This window comes from Amblyomma americanum, chromosome 1, assembly GCF_052857255.1.
Source record: "Amblyomma americanum isolate KBUSLIRL-KWMA chromosome 1, ASM5285725v1, whole genome shotgun sequence".
NCBI lineage: Eukaryota > Metazoa > Arthropoda > Arachnida > Ixodida > Ixodidae > Amblyomma > Amblyomma americanum.
The window spans coordinates 212,261,274-212,283,675 of record NC_135497.1 but is presented as its reverse complement, the minus strand read 5'-3'; the positions used below and the strand labels follow the sequence as shown (position 1 = coordinate 212,283,675).

At 46.8% G+C, this 22,402-nt stretch overlaps 1 protein-coding gene across 1 annotated transcript in view; it reads right to left on the bottom strand.

Moving 5' to 3' along the window:
* Window positions 1–904: 904 nt before the first annotated feature.
* Window positions 905–22,402, bottom strand: part of LOC144114581 (uncharacterized) — a 197,148-nt gene continuing 175,650 nt past the window's right edge. The window contains exons 42-45 of the mRNA XM_077648418.1: window positions 18,597–18,680; window positions 18,256–18,377; window positions 11,864–11,965; window positions 905–2,716 (exon numbers count right to left, since the gene is read on the bottom strand). The gene's annotated coding sequence lies outside the window, so the exon portion shown is untranslated. The remainder of the gene's footprint in view (window positions 2,717–11,863; window positions 11,966–18,255; window positions 18,378–18,596; window positions 18,681–22,402) is intronic.

The following is a 22,402-nucleotide window of genomic DNA, read 5'->3' as shown; positions in this document are numbered from 1 at the left end:
GTATACATTACAGGAACTCTAGCGGACATAACTGGCGGTATATGTAAGCCGCAATAGCAAACGGCGCGTACCTGTATGGGAATATTTTCAGTTGTCGAGAGGAAACTAAAGCGCCTTGTGAAATGGCGTGCGAAGATCCTGATGGCTTACTCTTCTTACGCGCAGCAGAATCTGGTTTATAAAATGCTTGCTGCGCTCGCCCCGAAGAGTTTCGACGGTCATAGGAAATCATTGGGGGCGAATCAAGCATTCAAAATTCCCGCTGCAACTTTTCATGCTCAGTGCAATGCTGTATATGGTGGCAGTCGCACAAAATAGAAACGCTTGCCCAGATTTCGTGGGCCTCCTTTCTCTATTCACCAAGCCTCTTCCTTTTTCACTGGCGGCCTTCGATCTGTTAACAAAAATGTTCGACGCGCTCGACAACGTCTCCTATACACTGTAAAAAAAAAATGCTCCGCTGTACAGAGAAACCCGCTCGTAATGCGTTGTCGGAGGGTTTTCCGCAACATGAGGTATGGACTAAATGTCAGAAACAGAGACTCCGTGTAACGACGTCACATTCTTGGTAACGGAAAGTTACGCCATGCTATGCACGAGAACGGAATCGTTTTCTCACAACGAACGCTTCTGCTTTGTTCTTATTAAAGGTTCCGCAATGTGTATGCAGCTCCGTTCACTCGGAAGTCATTTCATCTAGACCGGAAATTATCTGTATTGTAATTATGTACTTTCTGCAGTACATGAACATGCGTCTTCGTATAGCTTCTGCCCACAATGTTCACTGCAGATATAGCCGTCCAGGTGTCGAAGAAGTAAGTATTATGTACAAGGCTTTCCTTTACGCATATTGTGTACTGTATATGTACAAAGAATGCAGCTTAGAATGAAAGGGTGGTAAGTGTTTGGGTGAGTACCAGTACAGGGAAAGCTCGTTAATTCGAACCTCGATAATTCGAACTACTTTACTTGGTCCGGCCAAGCTCCATACAGATCTGTGTATAAAGAAGCCCGTTAATTTGAAAGCGAGTCGGTTCCGCTACGGATAATTCGAACTACGCGTCGCCCCATCTGGGCGGCTTGGCACACAGCACATGGCCGAAAAAGCACCTGTGCGTACTTAGAGGCTGCGTGCTAAACAGGGACAGAAGATGGAACCAGATAAAATCGTGGACGAGTGGGTAAAGCCTAAATGGCGTCATCACCACCAGCGCAGCGGAAGGCGGCGTGGGAGGGCACCGGTTGAACGTGGTGGTGGCTGCCTACCCTCTTTTTTGCACAGCCTCCGAAACTTGGAACTACCGTATACTCGCGTAATGACCCCCCCCCCTTTTTGTTGGCCAGAATTTACTTTTTTTTTTGTTTTCCAGCCTAGCGAGCTCGTTTTCGCTGCCGTCCGCAGCGCAGACTTTGGCAGCGCGCCAGTCTGCCGCCAAAGTTCGGGAGCGCAGCGCACCAAGCTGCTGCCGATAATTAACATCATTTTTGTTATTTGAGGAGAGCTACAGCAGAGGGGTGGGAGGGAAAGGGAGGGGAGGGCGAGCGTGCGGACCTTGGCAGCGTGCCAAGCTGCTGACCGCAGCCGATATTTTTTTTCCCCCTATAATTTGAGGAAAGCTTAAATATTCGCATTAGACAGTCGTCACTGTCCCGTTTTTAACCTCGCAGTAAGAAACGCACGCCTGACTTTGAGGGCCGGTGCTGAATTGCCGGGGATCTCTTCAGACTGAACGATGCTAAGCACTAGCGGCACGAACGCGTCTGACCGCGTGCTGTTGATGACGGAAGGACGGACGGAGATATATGAAATCTCGACCTTTCCAAAAAAAAAAAAAAAATCTGTTGGAAACTTTTTTTTCCCCATGTAATGAACCCTCCCCCCAAACTGACGTCAACTTTTCTGGGAAAAAGTGGGTCCATTACGCGAGTAAATACGGTAAATATTCGTTAATTCGAGTCCTGTTAATTTGGAAATACGGATAAGTTTCTGTCGGCACAGGCCCCAGATAATGCCCATGAACAGCTATGACTTCGGGTGGGCACTACAAATTAGGTGCGAAAAACTTTTTTTTTTTCCTTTGCGAGTGGTGTCCATTTTTCCACCCATCAGTCCCCAACCGAACCACGCGGTCAGCCGCGATCATGACGCCGGCTTTTAGCATCGTCCCCTGCAAAAGGCGCTTGCTGCTGTCGCGCGTTCCAATGATTGAGTGGCAGTAGAGGGCGTCCGCTCCGATCGCCCATGGCACATCGCCCATGGCACGATAAGGCGAACATAGTGAAAACGAGGCTTGCACAACCAGACAAGCGCTGGCACTCTGCCAAGTTCACTCCACCCCTATGATAGAGCTAATATCAAAAGGTCGCTGCGTAGCTTCTTGGCGCACTGCCAAGAGATGTGGACAGTGAGGGTGCGAAGCAGAGGGAAGCATTAACGACTGACGCTTTTTTTTGTTTCAAATTCTTAGGCAAAAATCAGGGGTGGGTGGGTTCCTTATGCGACTGGGTTCGTTACCCAGTAAATACCGTACATATACTGTAATGCAAATGGTTCTTGCTAGTTTTTTCCAGGCCATTCGATAATTTGAACATCGGATAATTCAAACTTTTTTCCCGGTCCCGTGAAGTTCGAATTAAAGAGCTTTTACTGTACATACGTTTTATTTTCATGGCAAACTACACAAATTGCACATCTGCACATTGCTGTCGGATCCACCTGAAAAAGCATAAAAAAAATCCTCATTTAGTAGTCGCACAACACCAATTATAAATTTCATAAATACATTTCAACCATCCGCTATTGAACAATCTGCTTTCGCAGAAGCTTGCAAAAGCCATTCACTGAGAACCAAACCGTTATGATTTATTTCCCAAAATTCATTTCTCATAACAGTAAACAGTAAAAACCACAGGTCCAGAAAGAAGCAGACAAAATGCGCTTACCCGGGCGGCACTGTGTGCATGAAAGTCTTTACGGTTGTCTATTATTTTGTGCAAATAGAAAGTAGCTCAGGATGGGTGCCAGGCACAATTCAATGCAGATGCCTTTCACTACACAGTACTCAATGCACAACTTAGCGAGCAAGGAACATTGGAAACATCTGAAAAAGGCTGGACACTTGGCCGCAAGCATGATGATGATTGTGATTTTTTATGGTGCAAGGGCATCTGAGGCCAAAGAGCGCCATAGCACAAGATAAGGTATTTTCTTCATCTCAAGGTGGGGCCAAAGACCCATTTCCCAAGCATTTCACCCTAAAGGAAGCTGAGAACCAGGCCAGGGGGAAGCTGGTACCCATTCTATCAGCGGTGGGTACCTGGCACTTGCCCACAACCAATCAGGGTCCGTATTCTGAGTTTGTGTCACAATAAAAAGCGTCATAATCTGCCGCAACAGGCACACCTGATTGGTCGAAATGCCGGGAGTGTAAGTGGCGGTTCGGATGCAGCGAAAAGGGTCGAAGGAACCGGACGGTGACATCACACACATAGCACATAGCGTACGCAGCAGATGCTCGACAGCCAACATGGCGGCGCGCTCTAAAGTGGAGCCTCTGGCTTCGAAGTGAACTCATCGATGTTACTGCGTTTTTCGGCCCGTGAACTGGATATAAACTGGGTACGGGACTTTCGCTTCTTGTCTTGCCTATAACAAATTAGATGGACGATAAATTCGGCCTGTTTTTAATTTCTTTGGACGATTTGGTAGCTCCTAGGCCTAACCAGCACCGGTTTGTTGTAGAAATTGTTCTCTTCATTCAAATTGGATGGCCCCACAATCACTGAGTTATCTTGTCTGCATATGTTGAATGATGTAACATAAAGCAGAATGAGCCTCAAATTTAGGCTTGTGCGAATAGTGCTTTTTTGGTTCGAAGCGAATAGCAAGTCTTGAATAATTTCGAAGCGAATATTTCGAATAGTAGCAAGTAAATAAAAAAAACGGCAGAGGGCTAAGGTCTGGGATTTATTAAAAGAAAGTAAACAACTTCATTATTTATGAAAATCTACAAATTTTCGTGCAAAAACACTAGCTGTTCCACATGCTCGGGTTTGAGGTGCTCCCTTCTGCAGCTTACAGCGGCTCCCGCAGTCGAAAAGCCTTTCACTTCTTGTCTGGGTGGCTGGTATCGAAAGATACCTACGAGCAGCTGCAACCAGGGTCGGGTAAAGGTGGCCGCCCTTGCTTTTCCACCACACATGGGGGTCTTCGGACCAGGAAAGAAGGGGGCCCGGGCCTTCAAGTACCCAGCAACCTCATCCGAGATTGTATGGCTTGACTGATGATGTGCACGCGAGCTGAAGTGTGTAAAAGCACTTCACACAAGAGTCCCCTGATGGGTCTGCAGAGCAGGTGCTGTTCTCACTTGTTGCTGTACCATGTTGATCAACTGGCACAGTCTCTTCTGCTGCCGTTGTGAGTAGAGTGAACGGCCATTGCTTTGCGGGTCGTTCAGCGTAACGGACATCTTTGTATATGATAGACAAACATTACCAATGCAGGAAGGCATCACATCTTGATATCAGGGAACCTCGTCCTGATGCTACGCAAAAGGCTTGAGGAAAGCAATGCTGCCTCACCACCTTCGGAAACATGTTCAGCTACAACCACCTCGGTACACTGCAAAAGGGGAATGACTTGTGACAGCGTGGGATACCTGTCCCCAGAAAGTTCAGTTGTGGCATGGTCCAGTGGCTTCAAGACTTGCACTGCTGCATTCATAAGCTCCCACTCACTTGCGTTCAAGTTTGAAACTGCTTCAGATTCTGAAAGTTCTACAGTGATGGCTGTACGGAGCTTCACGGGCCTGGCCATCATGACATGCTCACTGTTCTATTGCGTCGGTATGTCTTGTATAACCTCGAGACGGTCCAGCTGCATGTTCCTCTGAATTTCCTGAAGCCGTCCCCTGGTCTCGGCACTGTGTATCTAGCCACAATCGCTCTGGCCTTAGCACAGAGCTACAAAAACCCTGACACTTCTCTTTGGCATCACTGATACACAACTGAAGGGTGTGTCCGAAACACTGCACATCACTCAGGGACAACCGCGCTACTGCAGAAGTAAAGTTCCTTCCATTATCTGTAACGACAAAGATCGGCACAGTATCGTGGGCTGGAAGTTCCCATTCCTTAATGACACCTGCAATAAATAGCTCCAGGTTTTCTGCAGTGCGAGTGTCTGTAATCTCCGCGCAAGCCAATGCATGCACGTGTTGCACTAAGTCCCTGTCCATGACGTGACAAGTTAGACAAACGTAGCTATCGCGCAATGTCCAACCATCAGTTGTGATTGAAAGCGACTCCACTCCGCAGGCAAAAATGTCCCCGAGTTTCTTTTTCACCTTCTCTTTGCTTGATGCGTAGAAGTCCGGAATAATGGCTTTCTCGAGAACGTTGTCCGAGATGGCACGTCATAATCCGGCATAGCGAACTTCATCATGTCGAGGAAACCCGGTTCTTCGACAATGTTGTAGGGGTGCATATCACGAGCTTCGTTACGAAGTGAGCTATCAGTTTTGTCATCTGTTGGGCTTTTGGGGCCAACGCCTTCATTTTCGGCTTGAAACTGTCGGCTATGGATGGCTGTTGACCACTTGCCTTGCTTGCCCCCTTGAGCTTGGATGGCCTTTCACGTGCGTCCTGCTTCTCTTGGTAGTCCTTGTGCAAGTCCGGGTGTCTCCTTAAATGCGTTGCTTCGGTTCCCGGTGGAATCTTTAAAAAAAGTTCAAAATCGGATTGCTGGCCGCATGCAAGTCCCCCACGGTGCTGTCTGGAGTGATCCAAGGCGGCTGGGATTGATCAAATGCCGCCGCGGCAGAGACAGAGTAGCCCACCAAACGCAGTCGACCATACCACCAAGCTGACGAGATGAGTTTTTGTACGGCTTCTGAGTATAGTTCCATTTTCCTGGCTTGGTTTGGATTGGATTGGAAAAAGAATTATTGAATCAAAAACCGAAACTTCCGAAAACGCCTTCTCCCTGCCGCGCGTGTCTATTCGTTCGAGCCGAATACTTCGAAATTTCCGAATAACAAAATTCGAATCGAAGCGAATATCGAATAGTGCATTATTCATTAAACTATTTGAAAATATCGAATACTTGTACAAGCCTACTCAAAATGCTTGCGTTTACTGCGTGTAAATGTGCATTTCCTATTCTAGAGCTCTCTATTAGCTGTTGGAGTGTCCTGTATCATGATCGTGTGTAATGTCTGAAAGCGTGAAACCACTCACGTGCACGGATGGTCAGTTGCCAGTGATGCGCTGCTACACCGAAGCGTTTGACAGGCCAGAGGTGGTTTTTTGGTGTCCCTTACGGTTCTTGATAGCTGCGGGGGTGTGGCTTTGCATCACTGAGCTCGCGAGTTAGCTTGCAAGTTTGCAAGTTAGTTTTAAGGCATCAATGGGCATGTGTGTGCTTCGTACCATGAAAACAATGAAACCTATGAAAACTTCCGTCTCTGAAGCCTCCCAATGCATATACAGTAGCCGACGGGTTATTCGGACTCCAATAATTCGGACTTGTAGGATATTTCGAACCTCGATGAGGCACCATCAGTCGCCCCATAGAAGCGCATACATATTCCCGACGGAAATTAGTCCGAAAGTTCGATTTTTCGGACTAATTTCAGTCGGCTGTGGGCCAAAATCGGCTATCTTATCGGCTTTTTCTCCGGCGCAAAAGACGTCATCTTGGATTGAGGTGGATTTATGCTGCAGTTGGCTTGGCTTGACACACATTCGGTACCTCATTGTTGCCAGTAGAGGTCCCTGCGATCTCTGACACTTCGAGGTGGCAGCCGGATTGTCATCGCTGACAACTTGCTTTTGTCACCGACGTTGTCGCGGGCAGTTATTGCTTGTCCCATACGTTGAAAATTGGTTCTTGGGGGAAGGAAATTGTGCCGAAGCTATCTCACATCTCAGCGGGAAGGGATAAAGGAGGCACTGAGAGAAGAAAAGAAGAAAGAGGTGCCGTAATGGAGGGCTCCGGAATAATTTCGATCACCTGGGGTTCTTTAACGTGCACTGACATCGCACAGCACATGGGCGCCTTTGCGTTTCGCCTCCATCGAAACGCAGCCACCGCGGTCGGGTTGGTACTCCGGATCAGTAGCCGAACGCGCTAACCACTGAGCCATTGCGGCGGGTCTCATAGGTTCGCCATTTCGTCACTTGGGTTTCTCTGACCGCATTAACTGAGTGGTGCTCCGTCTTCACGAAGTTACATCTGTTTGCCGTTTTGTGATTGCGTCGGGCGGTTCCGCCGCTTTGAAAGAAAAGTGCCTTATCTTTGCGCGTGTTTAACGAGCGGTGTGGTGCACACTCGGGTTGTGGACAACATGACCCCGCCGGGTCCGTCAAAGAAGCGTGGGAAGTATTCCAGCTAAATGCGGTGACCTTGCTGTCTAGCATGTACAGTGAAAGCACAACCTTGGCGCAAATCGTCGCCAGCAAGAGAAATTTTCCGCAAGGTAAAATCACTGACATTTTTAAGCCGATTTCATCTCAATAAAGTGATTTTTTGTACTTCACGGATTTTTTGGACTGTTCGATTATTCGGACCATTTTTCGGGTCCCTTCGAGTCCGAAAAATCGGTCGGCGACTGTATCAAGAGAAACCCAGTAAGAAGATTTTTTTAGCTCATTCCTTTTATTTATTTGCAGTGCCTGCATAAAATGAATGAGAAAACGTTAATTACCGTCTGCACAACCGTCCGATCACAGCACCAATTTACATTTTACATTCAGCCATGTTGCAGATGGCAAGTCGTCATGGTGTCTTGGTTCAGCCCAGCACAAAGTGCGCATTGTGGAGCGAGTAAGTGCATGCCTCAAATTTTCCTCTCCGTTTCCTTTTCCTCAAGATAAATGCAAAACGCCGTGTTGCGCGAACAAGCTAGCTTCCTCTTATTTACCATCGGCGATCGACGGCTGTAGATGCCGCCTTCTGTCACTGAAAAGCCATGTGTGGTTGCATTCAATATTTTCTTCTTCAAGTACACCTTCGGCCTTTACAGTGCAGAAAAGAGTGCCTGAACTATATTGTTTGTATTTGCTGAAGTCAATTGGGTAAATAAAGCAGCTTTGATATTACTTCTTTACAGTGGAATTCGATGCGCAACCAAGCTTGTGGCTGAATGTTTCTTCTGTCACATTCTTTTTCTCGGCAAAGAGCAAAAACGCCGCTGGACAGTTCGCTGCGGCAACCGCAACACAGTGACATCCTGCCAATGCTCACAGTCGCAACCGAACCGACATCCGCTTCCGGTTTTCTGACCAATCAGGTGTGGCCGCTGCAGCAGATTATGATGCTTTTTATCATGACACAAACTCGGAATACAGCCCCAGGAAGCGCACTTCCCCCAAACCTATGTTTTCACTCATAGTTTCCATTATCTCAGCATGTGCAAGAAAATGTACTAATATCTGATGTCAGTGAAAATGCAGTCACATGTACCGGTTACAGCTCACTAATGCATTCCAATATCTCTGCAGTGTGCCTCACGAGGAACGGATGCTCAAGTTTCCAGAAAGGGCTCTTTGCAAAAATTTAACCAAAGGCCGTTGCCATGTGAACCCTTTCAAAATGATGACCCAGAAAGACGAAGTGTCTTCATGTGTCTGATGCAAAAGAAGGATGAAGGCATGAGCCTTTGTGCTTCTTGAGCAGCTGATACAGTAAAATACCACTTGAACGAACTTTATTTAAAGTATTCAGTTGTACGAACTTTTTTTAAAATCTTCACCGTAGCCCCATTAAACCCAATGCAAACGCCCTCCAGTTTAATGAAATTCAGTGCAGTGCGCATTTCAGTTCTACGAACAGTTTCCGAGGTGCCATGCCATGTCTCCTAGGTCATACTGAGCACTTCAACAAGTACAAACCGCCCTTTTTGCCGCGCTTTTTACGTTGAGAACCGCGCCGACCGCGCTCCATTAGCGCTGCCATTTAGCGATGAACAGGATTGGCTACCTAAGCCGAAGCCAGCTGAAGCCATTGATGTTTTTTTTTTTTCGCGTTTAGGGCGTTTAGTTGGCTCCACAGCCACAGCTAGCCATAGCCACAGGCAGCCACAGCTTCAGCTCTACTGGCCCTACTAGGCCTATACATCCTAACTTCGAGGAAGCGTGTGCGTGCTGGTTAACCATGAGCGGCAAACGAAAGCGCCTGACACTCGACGAAAAGCGGGACATTTTACGTAGGCTAGACTCCGGGCAGCGTCAAGGTGACATTGCAAAGGCATTTGGGATCCCTGCATCGTCATTGTCTACGATTAAGAGCCAGCACCAAGCAATCGCGGCCGCATCGGAAAGTGCGCAGCTCAGCCCTTCCCGCAAAAGACTGTGCACTGGATATTTCATGAAAGTCGACGACGCTGTTGCCACATGGGTAAAGGATTTACGATCCAGGAACATTCCAGTTTCAGGACCCATGATTCAAGAGAAGGCCATGGAATTCGCCGCGCTTTTCGACGTCAGTGCATTTGACGCAAGCAGTGGATGGTTGCATCGCTTTCGGGTGCGCTACGGAATTGTATGGAAACAAGTCTGCGGTGAAGCCAGCAGCGTGGACACCTCTGCAGCAAGCACATGGCGGGAAGAAAAACTACGCGATGTCATCGGCGGCTATAGCCCGGACGATGTATGCAATGTGGATGAGACCGGGGTATTTTACCAACTGCTCCCGAACAAACCCATGTGCTACAAAGACGACACGTGCAAAGGTGGAAAGCACTCGAAGGTCAGGATCACGGCATTGTTTTGCTGCAACGCATCGGGTACGCATAAGATGAAACCTTTAATCATCGGTTGCTACGCCCGCCCAAGGTGCTTTAAAGGGCTTGCATCGCTTCTGTGCGATTACGCCCACAACTCAAAGGCTTGGATGTCGCGTGATGTGTTCGCAAAGTGGATTGTAGGCGTTAATGACGGGATGGCAAGAAAGAATCGCAAGATTTCGTTACTTTTGGACAACTGCTCAGCACACTTAGTCGACACACGTCTCAGTAACATCACAGTCTAGTTTCTGCCGCCCAGCTGCACGTCAATCCTGCAGCCTCTTGATCTAGGCATCATAAAAAATGTAAAGGTACACTACAGGAAGTGGCTTGTGCAGTGTATTCTGATAAATTTAAGAATGCAGAAGCCTGACGAGATTAATGTGCGGCAGGCAGCAGAAATGCTCACAGGAGCTTGGTGGAGTGTGAAACCAGCAACAATAGTGAATTGCTGGCAAAAAGCAGGTCTGCATGCAGCAAACTGGACTGCTGTGAACACCAATCTCGAAGCAGAGGACCATGGCACTGATGAAGAGAACAGTGAGCCAGATGGCTGGGCGGAATTGTCAGAAAGGCTAGGTGCATACTCCTCTTTTGAGGAGTATGCCGCCTGTGACACCCTGGTGGAGACAAGCGCCGCACTCACTAAGGAAGATATTGTAGCGAATGCATTACCTGAAGAAGGCGACAAGGAAGATTCGACCAATGATGACGAAGCACCAAAAATATCTGCTAAAGAAGCACTAATCGCCCTGGAAAAAGTTAAAGCCTTTGCTGCCCAGCAGACCGCTGTGCCAGAGAAGGTCCACGAGTGCTTAGGCACAGTGACTCAGTTCACAACTGCTGCAGTCCTAAGTGGGAAAGTGCAGCAAAAGATTACAGCGTTCTTTGCAAGTTGCTAATTAGCGGAACTTGAGCAGAATGACAAATAAATGCCTTAATAAACAATTTAACAACCAGTTTTTTTTTTTTTACATAACGGCAACAAGCTGCCGCACACTTAATATTTCAGTTTAGTGAACTTTCACGTTAACAAACTTTTCCCTGGGGTCCCTTGAAGTTTATTCAAGTGAAGTTTGACTGTACGTTTTTTGCTGGTAGTGCTTGATGCAGCTTCAGTCTCCTTCTTGACATTTTGTGATATAATTCCACATCTGCGAAAGATCTCGCTAGCAAACATTTCGGCACTAATGGAGAAGCGAAAAGATCCATATCCTAGGCCTTTTTAAGTGACACTAAAGGAAGGCTCGCCTTTTAGGGCCATTGATTATGAAGAGGTCCATGTGGCAACAAACTTTGAGAGAATTTCTGCAAGGGCTCTGTGTTCTGATGCCTAAGAATTTCTCATGAGGTGCCCTGTAGATATATCACACCACCTGAGTGAGCTGTTACCGGCCCTATGAGTGCACTGTCACTTGACATCAAGGGTATGTACTTTTCCTCGCCACATGCAGCAATGATGTATATGTCAAGCGAAAGCATAAAAGATTTCTAAGAAGTGCACTTTCAGATTGCTTGCGGAAGAAAGCACGAGAGTCTGGCCATGCTCAGCTGTTACCTTTGCTTCTTGCTCGAGTTCTACAGTGAGTACTACGTAATGACAGAAGGTGTCTGCATCAACTAATGTTTAACACCCGTCCTGTGCGACCTCCGTCTTGCATTACATGACAGGCAACTTTATAACACCCTTCATGCACAGAGTGTCATCAAGGTCAGTGTGTTCTGTCAGCTTCCTGGTCCTGTGGTTTGTGCTGTGTTTTCTACTCTTAAATTATTTACTGCCTTCATTCTCCACTCCATGAAGCCTGAATGTGCTAAACTGGGCTGCTCCATGCGTCGTGCAGTAACCTGGCCATTTTTTTTCATACGTCGGAGGCACTAAACCCGAAAGACATGCTTACTATATTCAGCAGACAAGTGTACATGTGAGACACATCATTAATAACCAATTCTCACAGTGGTATCTCGTGCAAGAATATCTAAATACTACCCAATTGTTGCTTAAATTTTCAGATACACTCTTAGATTAAAAAGATAATTTGGCTACATAAGCAGGAGCACAGCACCAAGGTACTCACCAATTGCCTGAAGCACTGTACGCAAGTTCTTGTGCCATCATGAATACAGTACACTGTCCACGTCTTCATCATGCCATGCCACTTCGGTAGCAAACTTTTCCACTAAAAAAAAAAGGGGGGTTTTGTTTATGTTAGACTGGTCATATTTAATTTCACTATATACTATGTACTTCTCATTGTGCTGCCCCAGACTAAACAATACCAATGATCATCACGCTTTGAATTATGTCATATATGATCACCAAATTTGGTGTAATTAATATGTTCTTAGAAATTCTGATTGAAATAAATCTGACAAAATATTGTTTCAGAAAATCTGGCGCAAGGAAGAAGGATGCTAACTAGATAACCTGGACGAATGTTTTAAGTTGCACGCAGCATCGGCACCCTTGCACACAAAATGTACAATTTCACGGGTTTTACCTTTCTGAATGGAATTTCATGCTGCAAACATCTATGTAAGAAAATTTGAACCCTCCATTCTGCATAAAGGAATGAAAATTCCTGTTTTGTTTTTTTTCACAAGCCTCTGCAAGTACACAATTCAGTGAATCTACTCTACAAGTATGTGAATCTATCAGCACGAGACAGGGACGAGAAAGGAAACACACAGGCACTGACTCGCAACTGAAGTTTATTGAAGTGAACAGGAAGTACATAGAAAAGCCAAACACCACAAACCACACAATTACACATAAGCAACATCACAACATAAGTAAAAGATCACCATTAACATTCCTCTTATCTAGACAGTCCAACTGTGTGTTAACGCTATGGGCAGCACACTCACACATTCGTCACCGAGTCATAAGATGTGTCTAGCCTCGATAATTTAACGGTTAATCTGCTCTGAACATATCGCCAAACTGCGTGTTGCCGAAAGGAATGGCTAGCAGCCTTCACATCCCTTGCAATGTACAGATAAATTAGAACCCCTACCAATATCCAAATACCTCTTGTGCTCCTGTAGTCTTACATTGATACACCTTCTAGTTTCACCAACATAAACCCAACCACATGATAATGGTATGCGACACACCACATACATTTTGCAAGGCACATATATGTTGCCATGTTTCACTCGACACATGTTCTTTTCCCTAACGAAATTCACAAAATTATTAAGAATTTTACATATTGTAGACAACCTGCTACGGGCCGACAACACCATTTCTACGTCATACCTTCTGGGCACATTTTTCAAATTTTGTGACAATCTATGTATGTACACTAACACAGTCAGTCTTTTGGCATCTCACCGGCTGGCCCCGGCCTAATCCTGCCAGTCCCTGCGAAGGAGTTTCAGCTCTAACAAGCTAAAGAGAAGAATGGGGCAGCATCAAGTAACGAAGACAGCAGGACAGCACACCCGCACGCAAGTGCCAACCTTGGAGCAGATACAGAATCCAAGAGCGCGTGCTTGACATTCAGCATTGACAGTCAAGGAAACGAGGCAACACGGATTTGAACACTCAAACTTGAACGAGCCCGATCCTTGGCTGCCAACGCTGAATGTCAAGCACGCGCTCTTGGATTCTGTATCCGCTCCAAGGTTTGCACTTGTAAGTGGGTGTGCTCTCCTGTTGTCCTCGTTACTTGATGCTGTGCCATTCTTACCTTCAGCATGTCTAACCAACTTGCCCAATCTTATATGCTCAGCTTTAACAATTTATTGCACGCTCCTGCAATACCATGGTTGGGAAATCATGCTTTCGTTAGCCTTAAAATCTACTCTTGCAAACCAGTTGTCACGCTGTGAAAACATGGCTTCACCAATACCGAGCCTAGACTTGACGACGCAATGCTATCTTTCACTAGCTAAGAATGGTGCGACCAACAGTCAAGTAGCTGCTTAACACTCCTGGGTGAATATCGCTAGCACACATGGCGTGTGCAGAACACCAAGGTAACGTTCAGAAACCGCAGCTCTTTTTGTTGGGACATTTCCTCCAAGGTAAACTTAAGACAAAGGCCTTGCTGCTTAAACAACTTCACAGTAGTATGTACAGGTCCCACACTATCGCAACCTTTGTAAAAGGCCGGAAAATCATAGACGCAGCAAAAGATTTTCCCCCCAGCCCATGCAATTTCTTGGCAATCATTCCATCCACCCTGCTTAAGGGGGGACACGGCCCTTGAAAACCGAAAAATCGCGAAAAAGTCGAATTTTGGAAATGTGCATGTTCCGGCAGTATGTGCCATTAACTACCTTTTCCGCAAATATGAACGACTAATTCGTCGTGAAAGTACTTCAAATTAAATATCTAACAAGCCGTGGCGGCCGCTGAGCTGCGAGAGAGTCCTGAATATACCCCAACTTCAAGCGGACGCTGTTCCTAAGCCAGAGAACGAAGTGCCGCCATCTTGGTCTTGTTTTGCTAGTGAATTCTTGCGCTTTTTTTTTGCCGCCTTCTGCGGCGGCGGCATGGTGGCAGAGTGGCTCGCTTGTGATTGGGGCACTCAAAGCTCCTTTCGAGTTTTCCGCCTTTGAAATGCAAGGCTGCGATTGGGCGACGGCGCGCTCCTGGAGAACAAGGGGGATCGCGCGGCCGCTATTGGCTGCTGCGCGCACTGACGCAGCGGTCCCCTCCGGCCGTGGCCGGCGCCTCACCACGGCCGCCCTGGCTCTCTACTTTTCTCGCTGTGATCGCTGTTGCCGCCGTCTTTACGATCTCTCGCCGTGCCGTCCGAACAGTTTCCTGCAGACTGTTGACTATGGCGCAGTCAATTACGAAGCGTCCAACAAAGCTAAAGACATTACAAGCGTTCGGTGTGCGGAAGCGTGCTATGAAGTGTGTTCTTTCGGAAAAGCGTGCCGCCAACAAGGACTGTCGATGCTTCCAGCCGCGTAACTTCTACATCGCTACTAGACAGCGATTGCGTCGCCGCTTCTAGCGATGTACCAGCAGCTTCATCGGTGCAAGAATGCGTTGCTTCAGGCATGCCTTGTGTACCGAACGCATCAACCTCGGCGACTGCGACCTCCAGCTCCCGTCTCGCATCTACCCCGAGGCGTGACAATGCATCGCACGCCGTTCACTTGAAAACAAATTTCCTGACGTCCGAGAAGATCGAGATTCTGGCTGCATCTCGGGAGCCACTTATAGGAGTTCCATAGGGTTTTTTTTTATTCTGTACCTAAATAAATTTCAGAGGGCAGGTCAAGCTCGTTTATTCAGATTATTGCGTATGAAATCTGTCATAAGCAATTAATATTGGCTAATGAGGTCTAATTAATGACACTAAATTCAGTGCTATGCTAAAATTTTTCAGCAAGGAAATTCATCAAAAGGGCCTTGTTTTGACCTCCGGTACCTAACTAGGAATAACCCCAATGAATTTCACAGTGACAGCACTGTTTTCAAATTCTCCAGGCCTGGAGAAATAGACCTATGTGAACCATTTTGATATGCTCCTGTAACTTGAGAACCAGTGTGCACAGCTTCATGAACCTTGGTATTTCTTCAAATGTTTGTGTTTTTAGTCTACCCTGAAAATTTCATTCAGATATCACAAGAAACAAGAAAGCTTGTGTTCTCGCAACCTTTGAGGGCTGTTTTCTCAGGTTGTATTTTTTCCCTGGCGGGGCTGCTCATTCTGGCTGCTGCTCGGGAACCGCTTATCGGATTTCCATAAGGCTTTTTTTATTCCGTACCTGAATACATTTTTGAGAACAAGACAAGCCCGCTTTCTCAAGTTATTGCTTCTGGAATTTGTCATAAGCAATTTAAATATGCCTAATGAAGATCTAGTTTATTGACACTAAATTCAGTGCTGTGCTTAACTTTTCCAGCAAGGAAATTTAGAAAAAGGGCTCTGTCTTGCCCTGGGGCACCTATCCAGGAATGACCATAACGAATTTCACAGAGCCAAACCCATTTTCAAATTCTCCAGGCCTGGAATAAGCGACCTATGTGAACCACTTTGATATACAGTCGCCGACCGATTTTTCGGACTCAAAGGAACCTCAAAAATGGTCCAAATAATCGAACAGTCCGAAAAATCCGTGAAGTACAAAAAAATCACTTTATTGAGAAAAATCTGCTTTAAAATGTCGCTGATGTTGCCTTGCGGAAAATTTCTCTTGTTGGCGACGATTTGCGCCTGTATTTGCGCCAAGGTTGTGCTTTCACTGTACACGCTAGACAGCAAGGTCACCGCATTTAGTTGGAATACTTGCCACGCTTGTTTGACGGACACTACGGGTCCATGTTGTCCACAATCTGAGTGTGCACCACACCGCTTGTTCAACACACGCAAAGATAAGGCACTTTTCTTTCAAAGCGGCGGAACCGCCGGACGCAATCACAAAACGGCGAACAGATGTAACTTTGTGAGGACTGAGCGCCACTCGGTCAACACGGTCAGAGAAACCCAAGTGACGAAACGGCGAACGTATGAGACCCGCCACGGTGGCTCTGTGCTTAGGGCGTTCGGCTACTGCTCCGGAGAACCCGGGTTGGAACCCGACCGCGGTGGGCGCGTTTCGATGGAGGCGAAACGCAAAGGCGCCCGTGTCCTGTGTGATGTCAGTGCACGTTAAAGTTCCCCAGGTAGTCGAAATTATTCCGGAGCCCTCCATTACGGCAGATCTTTTTTTTCCTTTCTTCTCTCAGTCCCTCTTTTTATCCTTTCCTACCGAGATGTGAGATAGCTCCTGCACAATTTCCTTCCCAACAACGAATTTTCAACGTATGGGACAAGCGATAACTGCCCGCGACAACGTCGGCGACAAAAGCAAGTTGGCGGCGATGACAATCCGGCTGCCACCTCCAAGTGTCAGAGATCGCAGGGACCTCTACTGGCAACAATGAGGTACCGAAAGTGTGTCAAACCAAGCCAACTGCAGCATAAATCCACCTCATCTAAGATAGCGCCTTTTGCGCCGCCGAAAAGATGGCCGACTTTGGCCCGCAGGCGACTGAAATTAGTCCGAAAAATCGAACTTTCGGACTTTTTAGATCCGAAATATCCGTTGTGAATATGTATGCGCTTCTATGGGGAGACTGACGGTGCCTCAACGAGGTCCGAAATATCCTACAAGTCCGAATTATTAGAGTCCGAATTACACGTCGGCTGCTGTACTCCTGTAACTTCGGAACCAGTGCCCACAGCGCCATGAAACTTGGTAGTTCTTCAAATGGTCGTGCTCTTCGCCTACCCTGAATATTTCATTCAGATATCTCAAGAAACAAAAAAGTTGGTGTTTAAGGGTAGTCTCCCCCCTTAACTATGTTAAAACCCAACCAATTTCTTCCTTGGTTTGGAAAGGATCATAACATCAGCGTATGCACGAGACACAGCTGCATCATAGCCGATTTAATGACCAATTGCACAGAAGAGGTCACCCAAACGAGTGGGACAACATTCTACATAAAAAAAAAAAAAACTCAGAGGACAGTTACATGTGTGTACCGCGAATGTTTTAGCATTAGCTGTGGGGTGAAAGTAAAAACTTATTGTGATATTCTGGCCTAAACTACCAGGTTCTCCTCCGGTGTTCGAGTGCATGTACTCTGACACGTGCTACCTCATGCCCCATGTCTCTTCCTCACAGTCTCGCCGGCTTTCTTACAACACATACCCTGTCGGCAGCCGGCCACAGCAGTGTCCTGGCACGTTGCCAAGCTTGCCAAGTGAGCCATTGCCGCTGGCGCTCTCGTCAAAATATAAACACACCATGCTGTTACTGGCGCAGCATCCTGGCATATTGCCATGGCGTGCACCCCAGATGGCATCAACGCCGATGGTATTGGAACTGAGGCACGAGCTAAGAAGAGCTATGTTGTCGTTGGCACGTCTCCTTTTCTTCTGTATTATGTGAGTGCATGCACAGCGGAACCTTTATATTTTGCATGTATTGGCAAAATAAAACCAGTTGTGAGTGCAGCGATTGTCCGTGTCGTCAGTGTTTTCCTTCCATTGCGTTTGTATTTTTTTTCACGCTGCAGTTATGTCGAAGGGAAAGCACTGAAAACATTCTATCAGAAGAGGCGATTTTCTGGTGGCGAAGAGACCACAATCAAGCTAAGGCAGGTCGGGCAGGAACCACCACCGGGTGCAGACAGTTCAAGCAGGAAACTCCTGCCCGGCCAATAAATGGCAAAACAATGGCAAAGCTTTGGAATTTTGCAAGTGCACCAACAAGTTTTGACCCTTTCAGCGACGCTCTCACGCAATGATGGGCATGGAGGTATTAGAAGGAAGCCAGCAGGAAACGGAGAATGTCACTACCTTCTTCATAAAGGGACGTTAGTCAGGGCCACCGAGATCAAGAGTCAACCATTAGCCGAACACATATTTCAACTCAAGCAACAGACCATGCACTTTACATAACATATGATATATATTATAACATTTTTTTTTTCGATTATTAGGAAAGGACCACCCACCTGACCCCGTGGTTGAACACTGTCGTTTCTCAGGCAGTCCATCTCGTGGTTGCTGCGGTCCAGAGAGTGCGCTCTCATGGGGGTGCTCGGAATAGAAGTTTGCTGGCTGCCATCCTGCCTCTCTGTAAATGTGCCAGCGCCGTAACACACAGTGGTCAAACAACCTCTAAAACTAGCCTTTCTTACGGTGGTCACGAGAGACTTTTGAAATGGCCACAGGCATTCCACTGCTCTATTCTAAGGTGTTACAACACTGTATAAAAATGACACCAGGTCGCCTTGTCACCAGCGTTCTAGCAAACAAGAAGTTTCCGCTTCCCCATCCTATGCTAGATACCCACCTCTCAGCTTTGCCTCCAGTTCGGCAACCTTGCTCTGGAGTTCACGATAGCCAGGGGCGCCGGAGTGTCCCCGTGGCCACACCGCTGTTCAAAACGAAAAATGAACACCAAAAATCTGTCAACAAAGCTTGCAGATACAGTACTGACAAATGGGCCATAGCTGTTGCACAAACTTTTCACTACGAAATAAATGTGATCGTGATCTACTAGTGAGTCAGATTATATTCTAATTTTATTAGACTTAAGGGGAGATGCATGTCTTAGAACAGTCAAAAATGGTCAAACAATCGATTTTGAGCAAAACTCATTTTCGGAATGTTTGACCCTTCAAGCACCTATTCTCAAATTATTAACGGTAAATTTCGTCGGGAAATGCGATAAAATATGCTTTCAATATGCCACGACAGCCACGAAATGTCCCCAAAAAGGTGAAATTTGTTTGAACTTCCCACGCATGCCGCGGACGCTGCAGACGGCCGATGGCCGCCATCTTGGGCTTGGTTTGAAGCTGTTTTCGTTGCGCACAATTTGCGATGTCTCAAAATGGCGTCGCTCAAGCAAAATGACTGCCCTGGCTGGCTTTCCGAAGACCGTTTCCGGGTCGCTGATTGGCTCGCGCATGGCGCGCTTTTCGCGCCTGCCATTGGCTGGAGTAACCGGCGCGTCATTTTTTTTTCTTTCGCTTTTGCGCATACCAGCGTCACTGCCGCTTCATGTGCGTCTGCGTTTGCGCTTGTTTTTTCTTGATGCGCCATGTTTCTGCTTTGTGCTGGGATTTTTCCCATGCGATCAAGATGACGGGAGACAACCGACTTAAACCGTGCATGCAACGAGCTTTTGGAAGCCGTAAGAAACGGGCATGGTACAGCATCGGCCACAAGTGCGCTGTCGGGACCTTCGCTAGAGCCGGTGCCGGACTCGCTGGATCTGTCTGGAACATCAACCACGCTGCTCGCTGACGACACTGCAGGACCGAGTTCCAGCACGAATTGATTCCCGGATTACGGTACAGTTCGTGTTGATGCCACATACTACTCTGCGGCGGAGCAGGCGCAGTTTGTTGAGTGATCGGCGAACACGAAGTCCCCTCTGCCGGAAAACTTAGCGACCCAGCGCAAGTTTGAACTTTTTGGCGCCAGCGCGGAGTGCCAGACCGATGATACCGGTACCGAGTTCGTGATTGTGGACATGAAAGTTCTAAACAACTTTATTGCGCAACCGAAGTGCGGAACCTGCGGCGCAGGAAGTCTGACTTTGAGCAAGGCAACAGACAAGGAGTATGGCTTAGCTGTAAAGCTCCAGCTCATCTGCGGTAGCTGCACTTGGAGAGGAAGCAATTTTCTTCCCAACAAGTAAGTGGAACTCCCAACATAACTCCCTTCGAGGTCAACATGAGGGCCATGAAGGGAATACAGACGATAGGCAAAGGCTTGACTGCACTTGCAGACTTTTGCGCCTGTATGAACCTGTCCCACCGAGGTCTGCACCACAAGGCCTTTCAGGGACACCTGAAAACTTTGTGAAAGCCTGCGAGAGCACAGCGACCGAAAGTGAAGCTGCCAGTGTGGCAGTCATCAAGGACCTCTATAGAGACTTCTTGAGTAGAATTGGGAACACTGACGTTATATTTGATGGTTTGTGGATGACCCGAGGTCGTAGCTCTCACATCAGTGTGGCCTGCACTGTTGAGCTGTACACTGGCAAAAGACCACATTGTTTACTCGAACTTTTGTCTCAGATGTGCCTTGGGACCATAGCCACAAGATGAAGGCTACAGTGACTGGCTCGCCACCACGAGTACCAGCGAAACATCGACTGTAACTCTGGTCGCATGGAAGTGGAGAATGCGCTAACCATGTTTTAAAGATCTCTGGCCAAGTATGGTCTGCGCTACACGACCGTCCTCTCTGTTGGAGACAGCCGGACTTTTTATGCGTTGTCAGAAGCAAAAGTGTACGGACTCATAAAGACTCATAAAGACTGACAAGAAGGATTGCATCAACCACGTTCATAAGCGAATGCGGACTGCTCTGCAGAACCTGGTTCATAGAAAGAAGGCTCAAGGTGAATCTCTGGGCAGAAGAGGCAAGCTGCCGCAGGAAAAGATCAAGAAGATCACCAACTACTACGGCCATGCCCTGAGGAGCAACAGTCAAGACGTTCCAGGCGTGAAGAAGGCAGTGGAAGCTACACTCCTGCACATGACCTCTACAAATGATGTCCCGAACCACTCCAAGGGCCCTGAGGGTGCTGACTCTTGGTGCAAGCTCAACAGAGCCTTGGCCAATGGTGAACTTCCACCTGCACAAAAGAGTGCCCTCCCGGCTCGTGTTGGGGCTGCTCTGGAGCCAGTGTTTGCAAAGCTCAGCGATGAGAACCTGTTGGCACGATGCAGCGAAGGAAAGACTCAGAGGTGAGTGAGAGCCTACACTCTCTCGTTTGGACGCAAGCTTCAAAGAATGGAAATGCTTATTTGGAAAGTGTGAAGCCGGCTGCTGCTGAGGCTGTTGCCCTCTACAACCAAGGAAGGAGGGCAACTAATGAATCCATCACTGCAAGTCTGGGCTATGCTGCTGGTGGCTGCCTTGTTCGCCGAAGCCTAGGAAAAGGCGCCTTGCATTTGCGCAAGGCAAATGGAGCTCAGCTAAAGAGCGCTAATACGAAAGAGAGACTGACAGGGCGGCACAAAACGGGAGCAACTGAAGATTACAGTCCTGGACTGCTATGAAGACGTTCTACAGCAGCACAGGGCAGCATGCTACCTAACGTCCAGGGGGTTCTTCTCAGAGACAGAGTAGGAGACGTGTCGAGCGTCGCACCCAACGGTCCTTTTCAGGACCACCCATCTGCTTGCCAGGGTGTCTCAGATCTCCTTGGCTCTGGACTGCTAGGTCTCTCAAAAAACAGTTTTCAGGATTCATAATATTGTCTTTAGAGCTCAACACCCTAGGCCTGCACTCCATTGCCCCTAAAAAAAAAAAAATGCACCGATAACTTCATAAGAAATCATTTTTTTTACAACTTCATCACGCTTACACCTTCGACATTTTTTTATTAATGTTTCCTTGGATGGAATAAGACACTTTTTGTTTTGCTTTGTAGGGAAACAGATAGGGAACACCTAAATAAAATCCGTTGTGGAAGATTCCTCCCAGAATTTTCTGTAGTCAGCGTCAAAACTTTAATTGCGATATTCTCAGCTTCATTTTTTTGCCAATGTCACTAGAGTTACGGAACTTTTCATTATGTTTTTGCGGTGCAATTTTAATGAGCTTTACATCATTGAATTCAGAAAGAATTCAACTGTGGAGCTATGCTATATTTATGTGGCTAAGTTGAACATATCAAATTTTGTGAACAATAATACCAGCTAATTATATTCCAGAATTGTGATGCATCGACATAACTGAACATTTTTATATGATGATGTATCTTAATAACAACATAAATAGCATAGCTCCGCAAGGAACCTCTTTGGCTACGGCTACATTTTAATCGGAACCAAAAAATGTTGAGGGAAAGTGTCTTAATGACCCGTAAGAAATTACCTAATTAGGCTTCAGTTAATTTTCCATAAGTAGAAAACTAATTGAGATAAGTTGAAACTAATTACATTTATGAAAATAGGAGGAAGAAATACATACGGATACCTAATTTCATTACAATATCTCCAATAATAAAAATTTTCGTTTTAAGACCAGTGTCTCCCCTTAAAGCTTAGCAGCTGCAAAGGCTTGTAAATTCCAGAAGCATATTGCGCTTACAAGGAATAATAAAAAAAAAGTCACATACAACACTCACAATCT